Source organism: Orycteropus afer, unplaced genomic scaffold (genome assembly GCF_000298275.1).
Source record: "Orycteropus afer afer isolate SDZICR_OR568_19922 unplaced genomic scaffold, OryAfe1.0 scaffold00097, whole genome shotgun sequence".
NCBI classification, from domain to species: Eukaryota; Metazoa; Chordata; class Mammalia; order Tubulidentata; family Orycteropodidae; genus Orycteropus; species Orycteropus afer.
The window spans coordinates 5,404,361-5,422,424 of NW_006921684.1; positions in this window are offsets into that span (position 1 = coordinate 5,404,361).

Below are 18,064 nucleotides of genomic sequence, written 5' to 3' on the forward strand. Positions count from 1 at the left end.
CATTTCAGCTCACTAATGCCTAGGATATCAATCATGTATTCCATTTTGTTTCTGACAACTTCCAATTTTCCTAGATTCATACTTTGTACATTCCATGTTCTGATTATTAATGGATGTTTGTAGCTGTTTCTCCTCAATTTGAGTCATGCCATGTCAGCAAATGGAGGTCTTAAAAGCTTTACTTTATCCATATCAGTAAAGTTGGTTCTATTCTGATGATGCAGGTCCTTTCCAGTCATATTTTGAGAGCCTTCTGACTTAAGTGGCTTGTGCTTCTGCCCTGTATTGAACAATGTTTCCAGGCTATTCGTAAAGCTGTGCAGTAACGTAAGTGTGTTTCTCTGCTATTCATAAGGTTTTCCCTGGCCAATTCTTTGAGAAGTGGATGGCTTCTTCCTTCTTCTTAGTCTGTCTCAGTTTGCAAGCTGCAATGAAACCTGTGTACCATGTGCAACTCTGCTGGCATTTGAAACACTGGTGGCACAGCCTCAAGCCTCACAACAACACACCACCACAATATGACAAACCAACAGACAAGTTTGTCTCTCTTAGCTCTTTGAAACCTCTCCACCCTCCCCTTACCTGGATCCCAGCCACTGCTCACTCTGTTGCAGTCCCCTGGCTTTTCTTTCCTTTCCCCTACTTTTCTGCTGCTTGCAGGGTGGGGCCTGGGTCCCTCCCCTTACCTGGATCCCTGCCACTACTCGCTCTGTCCTGGTCCCCCTGGCTCTAATAAAGCCAACATTCTTTAAGGATATGGAAAAATCAATCACTAATTTTATTTGGAAAGGAAAGAGACCTCAGATAAGCAAAGCATTATTGAAGAAGAACAAAGCAGGTCTCACAATGCCAGATCTCAAAACCTACTATACAGCCACAGTAGGCAAAACAGCCTGGTATTGGTGCAATGACAGATATATAGACCAGAGAAATAGAATTGAGAACCCAGAAATAGATCCATTGACCTATGGTCAGTTGATCTTTGACAAAGGGCTGAAATCCATTAAGTGGGGAAGAGATTGTTTAACCAATGTTGCTAGTAAAACTGGATATCGATTTGCACAAAAATGAAATGAGATCTGTACCTCACACCATACACTAAAACTAACTCCAGATGGATCAAAGACTTAAATGTGAAACCTAAAACTATAAAGTTCCTCAAGGAAAAAGTTGGGGTAAAATTTAGGGATCCTAATATATCGCATAAATAGACTATCAAGCATAACCCAAAATGCACAAACAGCAGAAGATAAACTAGATGAGTGGGACTGTGGTGAATTGCTTGATGTGGCCCTTCTAGCCATTGTCCTCCGTTTTGTGATGTATTGTAAATCCTATTATCCATACCTATTTGAGATGGTATGGTAGTTAAGGTCAAGTGTCACCTTGGCTGGGCATCTGGTAGTAGTCATTCCCTATAATAAATGCAATCGGCTCTGTGGTGGGATTTGCCATGAGCAACTGAGTAGCTGCTGATTGTTAAAGCCATCCACTTGAGTTATGTCTGTTGGAGCAATGCAGGTGGGATATATCTTGAGTCCTGACTTGCTGGAGGGTATAACTCAAATCAGCACCCTTAGCTTCCTTAAGGGTATACCTCTGGGAAGGATCGCCCTCCTCTTGCTCTGGTTCTGCATTTTGGCCCATCGCCATTTCCCCTCTGGATTTGAGAGAGCAGCTGTCATCTGACCTGCTGATTGAGGTTCATCAAACCCTGAGAACTGGAGGATCCTCCAGACCTACTTGCAGACTGGGACTTGCCAGCCTGCTGGCCTTTACCACCACTAAGTGAGACGATCCCTTTTGTGTCTGTGAGTTCTGTGAGGCATTACAGAGAAATACAGAACCCTAAGACAGGGGAGATTACTGAGAGGAGGCGGATGAGTTAATGTCTGAAATGATGGAGTGGCACAGTAGTTTGGACATTTGGGACATCTTTAACCTCCACCTCATGGGGTCTGGCCTTGTGCTGATCTTTCTAAGGGAATTGTTCAAGCAGGGACCTTCTAAAGAGTAAATTTTTATGTGCTTCCAAAGACGCCTCCAAAAGAGTCAAAAGAGAACCTACAGATTGGGAAAAAATATTTGGCAAAGACATATCTGACAAGGGACATATCTCTAAAATTTATAGAAACCTGCAACACCAAAAAGACAAACAAATCCACGTAATAAATGGGCAGAAGACATGAATTGACACTTCACCAAAAAGGATATTCAGGTGGCCAACAAACACATGAAGAAATGTTCACAATCATTAGCCATTAGAGAGATGCAAATCAAAACAACAATGAGATACCATCTTGCCCCAGCACTAGTAGCAAAGTTCAACAAGACAGAAAATAACAAATGCTGGTGAGGACATGGAGAGATTGGGACTCCCATACACTGCTGGTGGGACTGTCAAATGATACAACCATTGTAGAAAGCAGTATGGCAATTCCTTAAAGAGTTAGAATTAGAAATACCATTTGACCCAGCAATCCTACTATTAGGTATATATCCTAAAGAAGTGAGAGCCAGGACAAGAACAGATATATGCACATCCATGTTCATCGCAGCACTATTTACAGTAGTAAAAAGATGGAAACAACCTAGGTACCCATCAACAGAAGAATGGATAACCAAACTATTGTACATGCACACAACGGAATACTCTGCAACCCTAAGGAATAACGTAGAATTTGCAAAACATGCATAACATGGATGAACTTGGAGAACATTATGCTGAGTGAAATAGGTCAATCACAGAAGGACAAATACTGTATTAGTCCACTATTGTGAAAAGTTAAGGAAAGGTTTATATATGGAATGAAACTTTCTTTGTTGGTTACCAGGGGTGAGAGGGAAGGAGAGGGAAAACTGCTAGACAGGTAGAGACAAGTAAGTATTGATTTGGATGAAAGGAAGGGCAATGTGCCAAATGTCAGTGATCAACATGGTGGCACTGAGGAAGAGGAAGACATAGAGAGGTACATGGGAGATACAGACAACGAAGATGAGCCCTTTTGCACATACAGTCACTGCATTGTCAGTGATAGCAAACATTGATCTACAACAGGTGGATAGATGAATGGACAGGCTGAGCAATCATGTATGTCTAGGCAGGTGGGAATGTGCCCATGACCATGTATAGGGTTGGCAGATGATGTTTCTACAATCATATTTGTATGTCCTGTAAGAATGTCCAGGTATATACTAGAGTGACAAGGGACATAACAGTGAGTTTGTTTTTTTGGTTATTTTGACAAGGGACAAGGTTGTGGTAACTTCTTAGCCACAGCCAGCTACATGGAGGGAGTGAGTAGTTGGATCTGCGGGCTTGGGAATGTGGTCCCAGGGGACATCAGGCTTAATTGGCATAACTTATTACACAAAAACATCGTTTTACATCCTACTTTGGTGGGTAGTGACTGGGATCTTTAAAGCGTGCAAGCAGCCATCTAGATGCAACAATGGGTCTCTCCTTATCCAGAGCAAAGAAGAATGAAGAAAACCAAAGATGCATGGAAACAATTAATACAAGGAACTGGTAGACCATGCAGTCCTCAGCCTGTATGATCATGAGACCAGAAGAATTACATGGTGCCCAGCTACCACTGTCAACCACTGGGAGGGGGATCTGTGTAGGAGATCCTGGATAGAGTGAGAAAACAATACGGAACAAAACTGTTTTTTTAAAAAAATATTTTAGAAAAAGACCAGGCTTTCTGGTCTGATAGAGCCTGGTGAAAAACCCTGAGACTATGCTACTAGCTGCCCTTCAGGTCTGGAACTGGACTCACTCCTGTGGCTTCCAGCCAAATAAAACACATATGGGCTGAACATTTACATCAGGTAGATACATTCTTTGGATAAATCAATCATGGGAGAACTGAAGGGTAGTGTATGTACAGGGAGACCACTGGGGGGCAGGAATGCATGGGAGGGAAAGACACAGGGAAAAGCTAACTATGGGGAGGAAGTGGGAAGAAAGCTGTTGTATTCTGGGAAATTGCAGTCAATGTCATGAGACAAAATGTGTATGAACTGCAGTGTGGAAAATGAAATTGCTCTGTGAACCCAAATCACAATAAAAATTAAAAAAAGAAGAAGTTGTAAGAGAATGCAGAGAATCTCTGTTAAGTAAGATTTATAATTTTAGGGACTAGTCTAAACTGGTTGTTTCTGGTTGACAATAGCATATTAGTTCCCTTTCTCAACTGAAAATGGAAAACACAATTGTTGCAACTCAAGTTCCTGGGTATACCTACCACGAAGCGATGTTTTAGAAAACCACACAACATAAGAAGAGTCACCCTGCCAGCCTGGAGGTGCCCACCTCCATCCTGGTAATTAGCCTCTAATCCTTTCCAAAAACGTAGCTTGATCCTAGATTTCTAAACTATATCTTGCTTGTTTTTTGATTGCACTTCTCTTGAAGGAAAAGAGATGTTTACAGCTGAGTAGATCTATCGCCTGTAGAATTCCATAAGTCTGACAGCTTTCCTTTAGTTCATCCCCTTTCTATTCCTTTCAGGAGTCCCTAGGTGACTCTTGAAGAAATGATTATGTAATCAACTACTTATTGAAAGGTTGGAGGTTTGAGTCCATCCTGAGGCGCCTGAGAAGAAAGGCTGCTTCCAAAAGTTCACAGTCTTGAAAACTCTACCGAGCACAGTGCTACTATACAATATATGTGGCTTCTATGAGTTAGAATTGGCTCAATAGCAACTAGTTTGGTTAATTTTGGTTTTTCTGTCCCCAGCATTCTAAGTTGACTATGTTTCTTCTTAGATGGTTAATTGGATCCATATGTCACAGACCTAATTGCTTTAACAAATGGTTGTCTAGTGTTAAAGTATTAAGCCAATAATATAAATTAATTTGAAATATATTTAATACATCATTTGCAAATTGGACAATACCTCTGACTAGAGAGTCAAAGTGTTCCAAAGAGAAAGAACTTCCAAAAATTCTTAAACCCCGTCTTGTTGCTATTGCCATGGAAAAGGAGACAGAAAGTGCTTTCATAATATCAGTTTACCCTAAAACACAGCTATCAGTCAAAAACTGGGTTTATGTTTCTTGAAACCAACTGCACATAGATAATTCTTCAAAGGAGCACAATGCCTAAGGCAAAATAGTCTTCTCTAAGCTACTTACTGGGTTATTGATTGACTTAAAGATAACTTTAGGCAACCAGTTTTCTCAAAGTTCAACGTTCAAAAGAAGATCTCAGGGCAATTGTGTGGGTGGATCACTCAACTCCATGGACCCCAGAAATCTGGATTCCAGGAAAATTAAAGACTGTTTCTCACTAGCCATACACTTGGGCCCCTCTCCAGAGCAGGCATCTCACTTTTTATAATACGATAGGCTGAAAATGCTCCAATCTTCAAGTTTTATTTTCTTTTTATATGGTTCATTCCTTATTTTATCTTTTCTTACATTTTACTTTAAGTAGCAAGAAGAAACTACACATCTCCTTCAAGATTTTGTTTACAAATCTGAATCAGCTAAATATCCAAGTTCATCATGTACAAGTTCTTCTTTTCTCAAAACATAATTGAGCAAAATTCTTTGTTACTTTATAACAAGAATCACCTTTCCTATTGTAGTCAATAACATGTTTATTATTTCCTCTTAAGGCCTCACCAAAAGCACATTTAATGTCCACATTTCTACCAATATTTTGTCCATAATGATAGAAGCTTTCTCTACAGCTTTCCTTACTTCTTTCTGAGCTCTCACCAGAATTATCTTTAATTCCAAAATGGAGAAGTTGGAGAGAAAGATGAGGTCATGAAGCCAAAGTAAGTCTGAACATGACCAAACATAAAGAGGGATGTTTCACAATGATAAAAGAGTCAATTGATCAGGAATAGATGTAACCAAAAATGTGTATGCATCTAGTAACACAACCCTAGAACACATGAAGAGAAACTGACAGAATTAGAGGTGGATAGATGATTCCAAAATTTTAGATTTTTACTTCTTTCTATAATTTGTACAACAAAATGTTGTTGTTGTTGTTGTTGTTGTTATGTGCCGTCGAGTCGGCCCCGATTCATAGCGACCCCTCCTTGGGTTTTCAAGGCAGTATCACTACGGAAGTAGGATTGCCCAACCTTCCTTCAACAAAATAAAAATCAGTAAATACATAGAGAATCTGAACACTATCCACCATACCTGATATTTATATCACACTATAACCAATAACTGCAAAATATGCATTTTTTCAAATGTACATGAAGTATTCTCTAAGATAAGCCAGGAGCTGGGTTATGATATGGGTCACAATAAATTTAAAAGAATCTAAATCATATACAATGTGTACTCTGACCAAAATGATACTAAATTAGAAATCAATAACTAACAGATTTCAAGGAAACTCTCAAATATTTGAAAATTGAACAAAACAAATAATCCATGGATAAAATATATCACAAAGAAAATTTTAAAATTATTTTAATTAAATAATAATAATAATAAATTATATCAAAATTTGTACAACACAGTTAAAGCAATCATTGGAGAAAATTTGTAGTTTTAAATTCTCATATTTAAAAATGACAGGTCCGAAATAAATGACCAACAAGACCATCTCAAGAACTTAGCAAAGAAAGAACAAAAGAAGCCCAAAGTAAATAGAAGTGATTATAAAAAAAAAAAAAAAAATGAACATAAGAGGAAAAGTCGACAATATTGAATACAGAGAAATGACAGAAAATTAGCAAATCAAAATCTTGTTCTTTGGGCTGTTTTTTAAAAAAAGATTGCAAAGTGTATAAACATTTAGCAAGTGTGCATACTGTATCATCTCATTTATATAAAAAACAAACTATTCTATGGTGACAAAATCATATCAGTAATTGTATAGGACTGGAGCCTTAAGGAGAGGGATGAGCTATAAATGGGACATGAGGAATCCTATAGGAGTTCTGGAAATGTTTTAGATTTTACTTTGGTGGTGGTTTCATGATGTATAAAACTGTCAAAGCACATCAAATTATACATTTAATTTGATTCACTTTAATATACATATTACTCAATAAAAATGACAAAAAGTAAAGAAATAGATTCTCCTGTTTTAAAGTTTAAAATTTCTCAAGATTACCTCAAATAAACTTATTTTTTAATTAAAAAAAAAAAGATTAGAAAAAAGCAGCACCATAGTCAGATCAATTAAATGGATAGAATGTGGCAGTAGTCCCTGGGTAGTAAAAGAATTAAGTTCTCTGCTGCTCATTGAAAGTTTGGTTGCTCGAGCCCCCCCAGAGGAGCCTCAGAAAAAAAGACCTGGGGATTTACTTCTGAAAAATCAACCACTCAAACCCTGGGGAGCCCAGTTCTACTCTGACACATACAGGATGCACATGAGTCAGAACTAACTCCCTGGCAACTGGTTTTACTGGACTTAGAGAAGACGGAGTGAAAGCCAGAAATTGGGACTCCAGCTTCACTATTTTTTTTTTTAATAATGTATTTTATTTTGTTATTGCTGTTGTTCAGAATGTACACAGCAAAAACACACACCAATTCAAGTTTCTTTATGTATATTTCAGTGACACTGATACATTCTATGAGTTGTATTATCATCCTCACCCTCTTTTACTAGGTTATTTCTCACCCATAAACATAAACTCAGTGCTCTCTACTATTCCTATCTAATCTTTGAGTTGGTGTTGTCAATTTGATCCCAAATAGATAAGTCCTAGAAGAGTACAGTCCTCAAAGCAGACACTGTTTATGAATGAAGCTAAACTATTTTTTGGTTTTAAGAATTCAGGGGATATTTTTAGCTTAAACTTTACCGATTATCTTAGGGCAATAGTTTCAGGGGTTCATCTAGCCTCCATGGATCCATAAAGTCCTGATTCCACAAGAATTTAAAATTCTCTTCTGCATTTTCCTCCTTATGATCAGGATTCTTCCATAGAATCTTTGATCAAATATTCAGTAATCAGCAAATTCTACCAAACATTTCTGAGATCTAACACAAGTACCACCCAAATTATTCCAGAATATAGAAAAAGATGGCATACTACCAAACTCATTCTATGAAACAAGTATAACCCCAATACCAAAACCGGGAAAAGACATCATCAAAAAAGAAAAGTATGGACCAATATCCCTCATAAGCATTGATGCAAAAATTCTCGACAAAATGCTAGCCAATAAAATCCAACAATATATCAAAAAAATAATACACCATGACCAAGTAGGATTTATACTGGCAATGCAAGGATGGTTGAACATTAATAAAACACCATACATAATCCACCACACACACACACACACGCACACACAACAAAGCTAAAGGACCACATGAGCATATCAATTGATGCAAGAAAAGGTTTTTAACAATATCCAGCACCCATTCTTGATTTAAAAAAAAAAAAAAAAAAATCAAATAAATAAATAAAACTTTCAGCAAAATAGGAACAGAAGGGAAACTCTTCAACATAATTAAGGGTGTATTCATAAAAACAATGGCAAACATTATTCTTAATGGAACAACAGCAAAATCATTCCCCTTGCAAATGGGAACCAGACAAAGATGCCCTTTATCACCACTCCTATTTGATATTTTATTGGAAGTCCTAGCCAGAGCAACATAGTAAGAAAGAGAAATAAAGGCATTCAAATTGGCAAAAGGCAAAGAAACCATTGCCATGGAGTCGGATCCTACCCATAGCAACCCCTCCTTGGGTTTCCAAGGCAGTATCACTATGGAAGTAGATTGCCCAACCTTCCTCCCAGGCAGTGGCTGGTGGGTTTAAACCGCCAGCTTTCTGGTTAGCAGTCAAGTGCCTTAGGCACCATGCTACCAGAGCTCCCTTCAAATTGGCAAAGAAGAAGTAAAATTATCTCTGTTTGCAGATAATGTGATCCTGTACATATAAAACCCTAAAGATTCAGCAAGAAATCTACTGGAACTAATAGGATTCAGCAAAATGGCAGGGTACAATTTCACATACAAAAATCAGTTATATTCCTCTACATTAATAAAGAAAATTCTGAAAAGGAAATCAGCAAAAATAATACTATTTATAACAGCTATGCAAAAGATGAACTCCTTAGGAATAAATCTAACCACAGCCACAAAAAACCTATACAAAGAAAAGTACAAAACACTAATACAAGAAACCAAAAGAAACCTATGTAGATGGAAGAATATACACATGCTTATGAATAGGAAGACTTAACATTGTAAAAATGAAATACTCCCCAAAGTAATCTACAGATATAATGCAATCCCAATCCAAATTGCATCATCATTGTTCTGGTTACCTAGTGCTGCTCTGATAAGAAATATACCACAAATGGGATGGCCTTAACAAACAGGAGTTTATTCTTACAATTTGGAGGCTTTAAGTCAAAGTTCAAAGTGCCAGGCTCTAGGGGCTGGGTGAAAGCCCCTCAACCTTGGGGTCTAGCTCTGCCTCCTGCTCCCAGCCCACTGGAGCTAGAGGCATTTCTTCACTCAGACAGCTGCCGGCTGCTGAGTCTGAGAAGTCCAAGGTTGACAAGTAAAAAGGCACAGTCTTAATGTTACCAAATCACACGGCAGGCCATTAACTTAAGTCCATTGTAAGTCCCAAGGTCGGCAGAACATAGCAGGCTGCTGAGCAATGACACGGCTACAAGCAGGGTCCAAGCATGCCATAGGCTAGACAGGAAGCAGACCACATCCCAAAGGTAACTACTCAGCTGCTTGTGGTAGATCCCACCATGGAGTTGATTGCCAGTCTCATCATGGGAAATAACTACCACCTGCTTCCCAGCCACTCAACCAGGCCCAGTCAAGTTGACACACAAACATAACTACCACAATCATTCTTTAAGGAGGTGGAAAAACTAATCACCAAATTTATATAGAAAGAGACTGCAAATAAGTAAAGCACTACTAAAAAGAAGAATAAAGTAGAGGGCCTCACACTTTCTAATCTTAAAATCTACTATATAGCCACAGCAGTCAAAACAGCCTGGTATTTGTTGGCCATAGACCAAAGGAACAGAATTGAGAAGCCAGCAGTAAATCCATCCACTTTATGAATAGGAAGACTTAACATTGTAAAAATGGAATACTCCCCAAAGTAATCTACAGATATAATGCAATCCCAATCCAAATTGCATCATCATTGTTCTGGTACCTAGTGCTACAAGAAATACCACAAATGGAATGGCTTGAACAAACAAGAGTTTACTCTCTTACAATTTTGGAGGTTAGAAGTCCAAGTTCCAGGTGCCAGGCTCTAGGCGATGGGTGAAATCCCCTTGACCTTGGGCTTCCGCTCTGCCTCTTGAGCCTAGCCCACTGAAGCTAGAGGTATCTCTTCACTCAGGCAGCTGCCAGCTGCTGAGGCTGGCAAATCCAAGGTCGACAAGTGAAAAGTCTCAGTCCCAATATTACCAAACCACACAGCAAGCTATTAATTCAAGTCCATTAAAAGTCCCAAGATCAGCAGGGCAACATGGCAGGCTGCTGAACAATGACTCAGCTACATGCAGGGTTCAAGCGTGCCATCAGGTGGAGACCTTCCTCAAAGTTGCTTCTTACATACTGGAAGCAGCCCACATACCTAAAGCAGCTACTCAGCTGCTCCAGTAGATTCTACCATGGAGTTAATTACCAGTCTCACCATGGGGAATTACAACATCCAGCTGCCCAGCATTCAACCAGGCCTGGCCAAGGTAACACACAACCTTAACTACCATACTATGGAAAGCTGATCTTTGGCAAAGGGCCAAATTCCATTAAATGAAGAGATAGTCTTTTTTAACAAATGGTGCTGGCAAAACTGGATATTCAGTTGCAGAAAAAATGAAGCAGGATCCAGATCTCACACCATATACAAAAACTTAACTCTAGATGGATCAGAGAACTACATGTAAAATCCTAAACCATAAAGATCATCAAAGAAAAAATAGGAGCAAACTTAGGCACCCTAATACGTGGTATAAATACACTTTAAAACATAAGTAAAAACACACAGACAGCAGAAGACTGGGACATCCTAAAAACTAAACTATTATGTGCATCAGAAGACTTCTCCATGAGTAAAAAGAGGACCTACAGACTGAGGAAAAGTTTTTGGTAATGATATATCAGACAAGGGATTATTAATCTCTGAAAATTATTTAAAAAAAAAAAAACAAACTTCAACACCTCAACATCAAAATGACAAACAATCCAACTCAAAAATGGGGAAAGGACATGAACAGATACTTCACCAAAGAAAACGTTCAGGCAGCTAACAAACAAATAAAAAAAATACTCGTGATCATTAACCATTAGAGAGATGCAAATCAAAACAACAATGAGATATCATCTCACCCCAACAGTAATAGCAAAGTTCAAAAAATCAGAAAACAACAAATGATGATGAGGATGTGGAGAGACTGGAATCCTCCTACACTACTGGTGGGTCTGGAAAATGGTACAACCACTGTGGAAAGAGGTATGTTGCAAATAGAAATACTATATGATCCAGCAATCACATTACTAGGAATATATACTAGAGAAATAAGATCCATAATAAGAACCAATATATACATACCATGTTCGTTGGAGCATCATTCACAAGAGCAAAAAGAAACAACCTAAGTCAGCAGATTAATGGATCAATAAACAATGGTATACACACACAGTGAAATACTAAGTAACGTTAAAGAACAATGATGAATCTGCAGAACATTTCATAATATGGATAAACTTGTTGTTGTTGTTGTTAGGTGCTGTAGAGTTGGCTGTGGCTCATAGCAACCCTATGCACAGCAGAATGAAACACTACCTGATCCTGTACCAACCTCATGATCCTTGCCATACCTGAGCCCATCGTTGCAGCCACAATGTCAATCCATCTCATTGAGAGCCTTACCCTTCTTTGATGACCCTCCACTTTACCAAGCATGATATCCTTCTCCAGGGAATGGTTCCTTCTTACAACATGACCAAAGTAGGTGAGACAAAGTCTGGCCATTCTCACTTCCAGGGAGCATTCTGGCTGCACTTCATCCAGGACAGATTTCTTAGTCCTTTTAGCAACCACGGTACTCTTAGCATTCTTCTCCAACACCACAACTCAAAAGCATCAACTCTTCTTCGGTCTTCCTTTTTATTGTCCAGCTCTCACATGCATATGAAGCAACTGAAAATACCATAGCTAGTGTCAGGTGCACCTTAGTCCTCAAGGAGACATCTTTGCTCTTCATCACTTGAAACAGGTCTTTTGCAGCAGATTTGCCCAATGCAATACGTCATCTGATGTTTTGACTGCTGCTTCTGTTGGTGTTGATTGTAGAACAAAGAAATATGAAGTCCTTCACAACTTCAATCTTTTCTCCATCCACCATGAAGCTGTTTATTGGACCAGGACCAGTTGTGAGGATTTTTGTTTTCTTTATAATGAGGTGTAATCCATACTGCAGACTGTAGTCTTTAATCTTCATCAGTAAGTGCTTCAAGTCATCCTCACTTTCAGCAAGCAAAGTTGTGTCATCTGCATATTGCAGGTTGTAAATAAGTCTTCCTCCAATCCTGATGCCATGTTTTCTTCATATAATCCAGCTTCTCAGATTATTTGCTCAGCATACAAGTTGAATAAGTACAGTGAAAGGATACAACCTTGACACACTCCCTTCTTGATTTTGAACCATGCAGTATCCCCTTGTTCTGTTAAAATGACAGCCTCCTGATATATGCACAGCTTCCTCATGAGTACAATCAAGTGTTCTGGAACTCCCATTCTTCTCAATGTTATCCATAATTTGTTATGATCCACACAATTGAATGCTTTTACATAGTCAATAAAACAGAAGTAAACACCTTTCTGGGATTCTTTGCTTTCAGCTAAGATTCACCCAACACCAGCAATGATATCCCTCGTTCCATGTCCTCTTCTGAATCCAGCTTGCATTTCTGGAAGTTCTCTGTCAATATACTGCTGCAACCATTTTTTAATCATCTTCAGTAAGATTTTACTTGCATGTGATATTAATGATGTTGTTTGATAATTTCCACGTTCTGTGGGATCACCTTTCTTTGAAATGGGTATAAATATAGATCTCTTTACAGTCATTTGACCAGGTAGCTGTCTTCCAAATCTCTCAGCATGCCCGAGAGACATGAGGGACATCCATTTGTTGAAACATTTCAATGGGTATTCCATCAATTCCTGGAGCCTTGTTCTTCACTAATTCCTTCAGTGCAGCTTCGACTTTTTCCTTTAATACCATTGGTTCTTGATCATATGCTACCTCCTGAAAAGGATGAACATTGGCCAATTCTTTTTGGTACAGTGACTCATTGTATTTATTCCATCTTCTTTTGATGCTTCCTGCATCATTCAATATTTTGCACATAGAATCTTTCAATATTGCAATGCAAGGCTTAAAGTATTTCCTCAGTTCTTTTAGCTTGAGAAATGCCAAACGTGTTCTTCCCCTTTGGTTTTCTAACTCCAGGTCTTTGCACATTTCATTATAGTAATTAGCTTTGCCTTCTCCAGCAGCTCTTTGAAATCTTCTGTTCAGCTCTTTTATCTTGTCATTTTTTCCATTTACTTTAGCTACTCTCTGCTCAAAGACAAGTTTCAGAGTCTTTTCTGACATCCATTTTGGTCTTTTCTTTCTTTCTTGTCTTTTTAATGACCTCTTCCTTTCTTCGTGCATGATATACTTGATGTCATCCCACAATTCCTCTGGTTTTTGATCATTGGTGTTCAATGCATCAAATCTATTCCTTAAATGGTCTCTAAATTCTGGAGGGATATTATCAAGGTCATATTTTGGGTTTCGTGGACTGATTTTAATTGTCTTCAACTTCAACTTGAACATGCATATGAGCAGTTGATGGTCTGTTCCACAATCAGCTCCTGGTTTTGGCTGAAGATATTGAACTTCTCCCTCACCTCTTGTCACAGATGTAGTCACTCTGATTCCTGTATATTCCATCTGGTGAAGTCTATGTGTATAGCCATTGCTTATTTTGTTGGGAAAAAAAAAAAAAAAAAAAGGTATTTTCAGTGAATAAGTCATTGGTCTTACAAAATTCTATCATGCTATCTCCAGTGTTACTATCACCAAGGCCATATTTTCCAACTATCAGTAACTCTTCTTTGTTTCTAACTTTTGCATTCCAGTCACGAACATGGTTGCATGTTCAGTCAATTTCAGACTGCAGAAGTTGGTAGAAATCTTCAGTTTCCTCATCTTTGGCTTTGGTGGTTAGTGCATAGATTTGAATAAAAATAGTATTAACTGGTCTTCTTTATAGGCATATGGATATTATCTTATCACTGACAGCGTTGTACTTCAGGACAGATCTTGAAACAGTCTTTGTGATGATGAATACCACATTATTCCTCTTTAATTTGTCACTCCTGTCATAGTAGATCATGGCTGTCTGATTCAAAATGGCCAAAACCAGTCATTTCAGCTCACTAATGCCTAGGCTATTGATCTTTATGCGTTCCATTTCATTTTTGACAACTTCCAATTTTCCTAGATTCATACTTCATACAGTCCATGTTCTAATTATTAATGGGCATTTGCATCTGTTTCTACTCATTTTGAGTCATGCCACATCAACCAATGGAGGTCCCGAAAACTTTACTCCATCCACATCATTAAGGTTGACTCTACTTTGAGGAGGCAGCTCTTTCCTAGTCACATTTTGAGAGCCTTCTGACCTGATGAGCTCATCTTCCAGAACTATATTGGACAACGTTTCAGGGCTATTCATAAAGTTTTCCAGTAATATATCAGACAGTGTTTCACTGCTATTCATAAGGTTTTCACTGTCCAGTTCTTGGAGAAGTGGATGGCCTCTTCCTTCTTCCAAGTCTGTCTTAGACCAGGAGGTCTGCTGAAACCTGTCCATCATGGGCAATCCTGCAGGCATTTTGCAACACCGGTGGCATAGCCTCCTGCCTCACAGTAACATATAAGCCACCACAGGATGACAAACTGACAAACAAGTTCATCTCCATTAGTTGTTCCTAACCCCTTTGTGCCTGCCTACCCCTGGCCCTGGCCTTAAAATAGACTGGCTCCCAAGTGAAAGCAGCCCCCAAGCCCCAGGCCTGCCTACCTCAGGACCTGGACTTAAAATAGAGCTGCCTCCAAGCGAAAAGCAGCCCGAGTCCCGGGCCCACCTACCTCAGGCCCTGGCCTTGAAATAGAGCCATGGATGAACTTAGAGGCCATTGTTCTGAGTAAATTTAGTCAATCACAAAATACAACTATTGTATAAGACAACTACTATAAAAAGTTAAGAATATTTTGACACACAGGAAAAATCATTCTTTGAAGGCTACCAGGGGTAGGAATCGAAGGAAGGGTAAATCACTAACTAGAGGGTAGACATGTATTAACCTGGGTGAAGGGAAAGGCAGTATAAAACAATGGGGAGGTGTGGTAGTTAAGGTTATATGTCAGCTTGGCTGGGCCTGGTTTTGAGTGGGCTGGGCAGCTGGATGTAGTTATTCCCCATGATGAGACTGGTAATCAACTTCATGGTAGAATCTACTGTGAGTAGCTGCCTTAGGGATGGTCTGTTTCCAGTGTATAAGAGGAAGCTTTGAGAAATGTCTCAAGCTTTATGATACATCTAGATCTTACATTTGAATGAGTCTTCATCTCAATGACCTGCCATGTTGTCTGCCAATCTTGAAACTGTTTCTGGACTTGAACTAGTGGCCTGCCATGTTGCTTGATGTCTTGTGCCTGTGCCATTTTACTTGATAACTTTGGGTTTTTCAGCCTCAGCAGCCAGCAGCTACCTGAATTAAGAGACACCTCTAGCTCCCGTGAGCTGGGAGCAAGAGGCAGTGCTGAAGCCCAAGGTTTTATTGTGATGCTGCCCAGTCCCTAGAGCTGGCACTTTGAACTCAGATTTCTAACCTCCTAAACTGTAAAAGAATAAACCCCTTTTTGTTAAAGCTGTCCATTTGCGGTGTTTCTGTTAGAACAGCCCAAGAAGGCCAAAACAAGTGGTCAGCACAAAATGATTAAGGCAGACAAAGGCACTCAGAGGAGCACAAGAGGTAGCAAAGGTAAATACTATTACATACACAATCTTGCAATAACAGAAATAAGAACAATCTACAAATGGATACATAGACGGTCAAGCTGAATGGGTGAGCCCAATGGGACAACACTCATGAATGGTGACAGGTTTGACAGAGAATATCTCTATCTATGTATTTATATGTGCTATAAATATATCCATGAATGCAGAAGAACATACAGAGGACAAAGTTATGAAAACTTCTTAGTCATAACCAAACACCTTGAGTCATAACAAAACACCTTGATTCACTGGGCTTGGGGGCTTAGGACTATAGTTTCAAGGGACACTAAGGACAATTTGGCATAACATAGTCCACAAACACTCTAAATCCTTTTTTGCTGATGATTGACAGGGGTCTTAAAAGTTTGAGAACAGCCATCTAAGGTACAGCTATTGATTTCTCCCCATCTGGAGCAAAGAAGAGTGAAGAAAATCAAAGACGCAAGAAAATAATTAGTCCAATGGACCACATAAAACCCAGTCTCCTTGGCCCTGAGACTAGAAGAACTAGATGGTGCTTGACTACCACTGCTGACTGCTTTGAAAGAGATCATAAAACCCCTTTCAGACAGAATGGAAGCAAAATGTATAACAAACTCAAACTTATCAAAAGAACAGGATCACTCATCAGATGAAGACTGATGGAACCCTGAGATTATGACCCTTAAACACCCTTTATGCTGGGAATTGAACCCAACCCCATGGCTCAACTTTCAGCCAAATGATAGACAGGCCTATGAGGGAACAATAAAACCAAGAAGGTATGCATTCATTAGAACAATCAACCATATGAGATCAAAAAGGTAGCATTTGCCCAGGGATAAAGTCAAGAAGGCAGGAAGGGATAGGAAAGAAGAAGGAAGGAAAATGGTAAACACATGGAGAAATTGGGAAAAGTATGTTACATTGAGAGGATGTCACAAAACAAAATGTGTATGAATAGAAAACCAATTTGTTCTGTAAACTTTCAACCAAATCATTAAAAAAGAAAAGGAAAGGAAAGGAAAGAAAGAAAGATCAAATGATATGTAGGAATCAACTGGAGATCTTGGTAAAATAGATTCTGATTCAGTATATCTAGCATGGAAATGCAGTTCTCGGCAGGGTGTTGAACCAGAATGAACTGGTTCAAAAGCCCTATTATCAACTCCAAACCAAAAACCAAACTCACTGCCATTGAGTTGATTCCAACTCATAGCAACCCTATTGCATTTCTGAGGCAGTTACAGAAGTAGAGTGCCCCATCTCTTCCTTCCATGGAGTAGCCCAGTTGTATGCTTATTAGTTTACTTTCTAATGTGCAACTAGTTTAAAAGTTTTCATGGAGCTTTCATGGGTAGTGTCTCTTTTGATTCTTAAAACTACTTTGTGACATAGAAAATGAGTGGTTAGGGGCCTTGTATATGGCTGTCCTCTTGTTAGCAGGAGTCCCTTGGACTTGAAACCAAATCTCTGAACTCTAAGTCCTGTGTACGGACGGGGGTAGCACAGGGAGACAGCTCAGGGGGCAGGAGCTTATGGAGTGAAGGACATAGGGTACACTACCCCTTGCATAGACATACCTAATCATTCAGCCTGTTTACTCACATATCTAACAGTAACTAACAGCAAGAACTACGACTATCACTAGGACACCCTAAGTCCTGGTGCTTACTCACTGATCTGCACTGAACACTTTCCCTTGTTACCCTCCCGAGAGGGACCGGGTCTCCGGGAGCAAGATAAGCATGGTCATAGCACAGAGTAGCAGGCCGGAAGAGCAGGAGAAAGGGGTAAAACCCAGGGCGCCAAAGAGAAGAGCAATCAGCCGAAGGGATTAGGTGAGGAGGGGAAACTCAGAGATGCCCAAAGAAGCAGGCCAGAAGAGCAGGAGAAAGGAGATTAAAAGACAGGAAGCCAGACAGAGGAATAGTCAGCCACAGGGACCCAGGTGGGGGGGATAAGAGAGGTCTCCAACAGCAGGACAAACTTGTCTGTCGGTTTGTCCTACTGTGGTGACATGTAGAC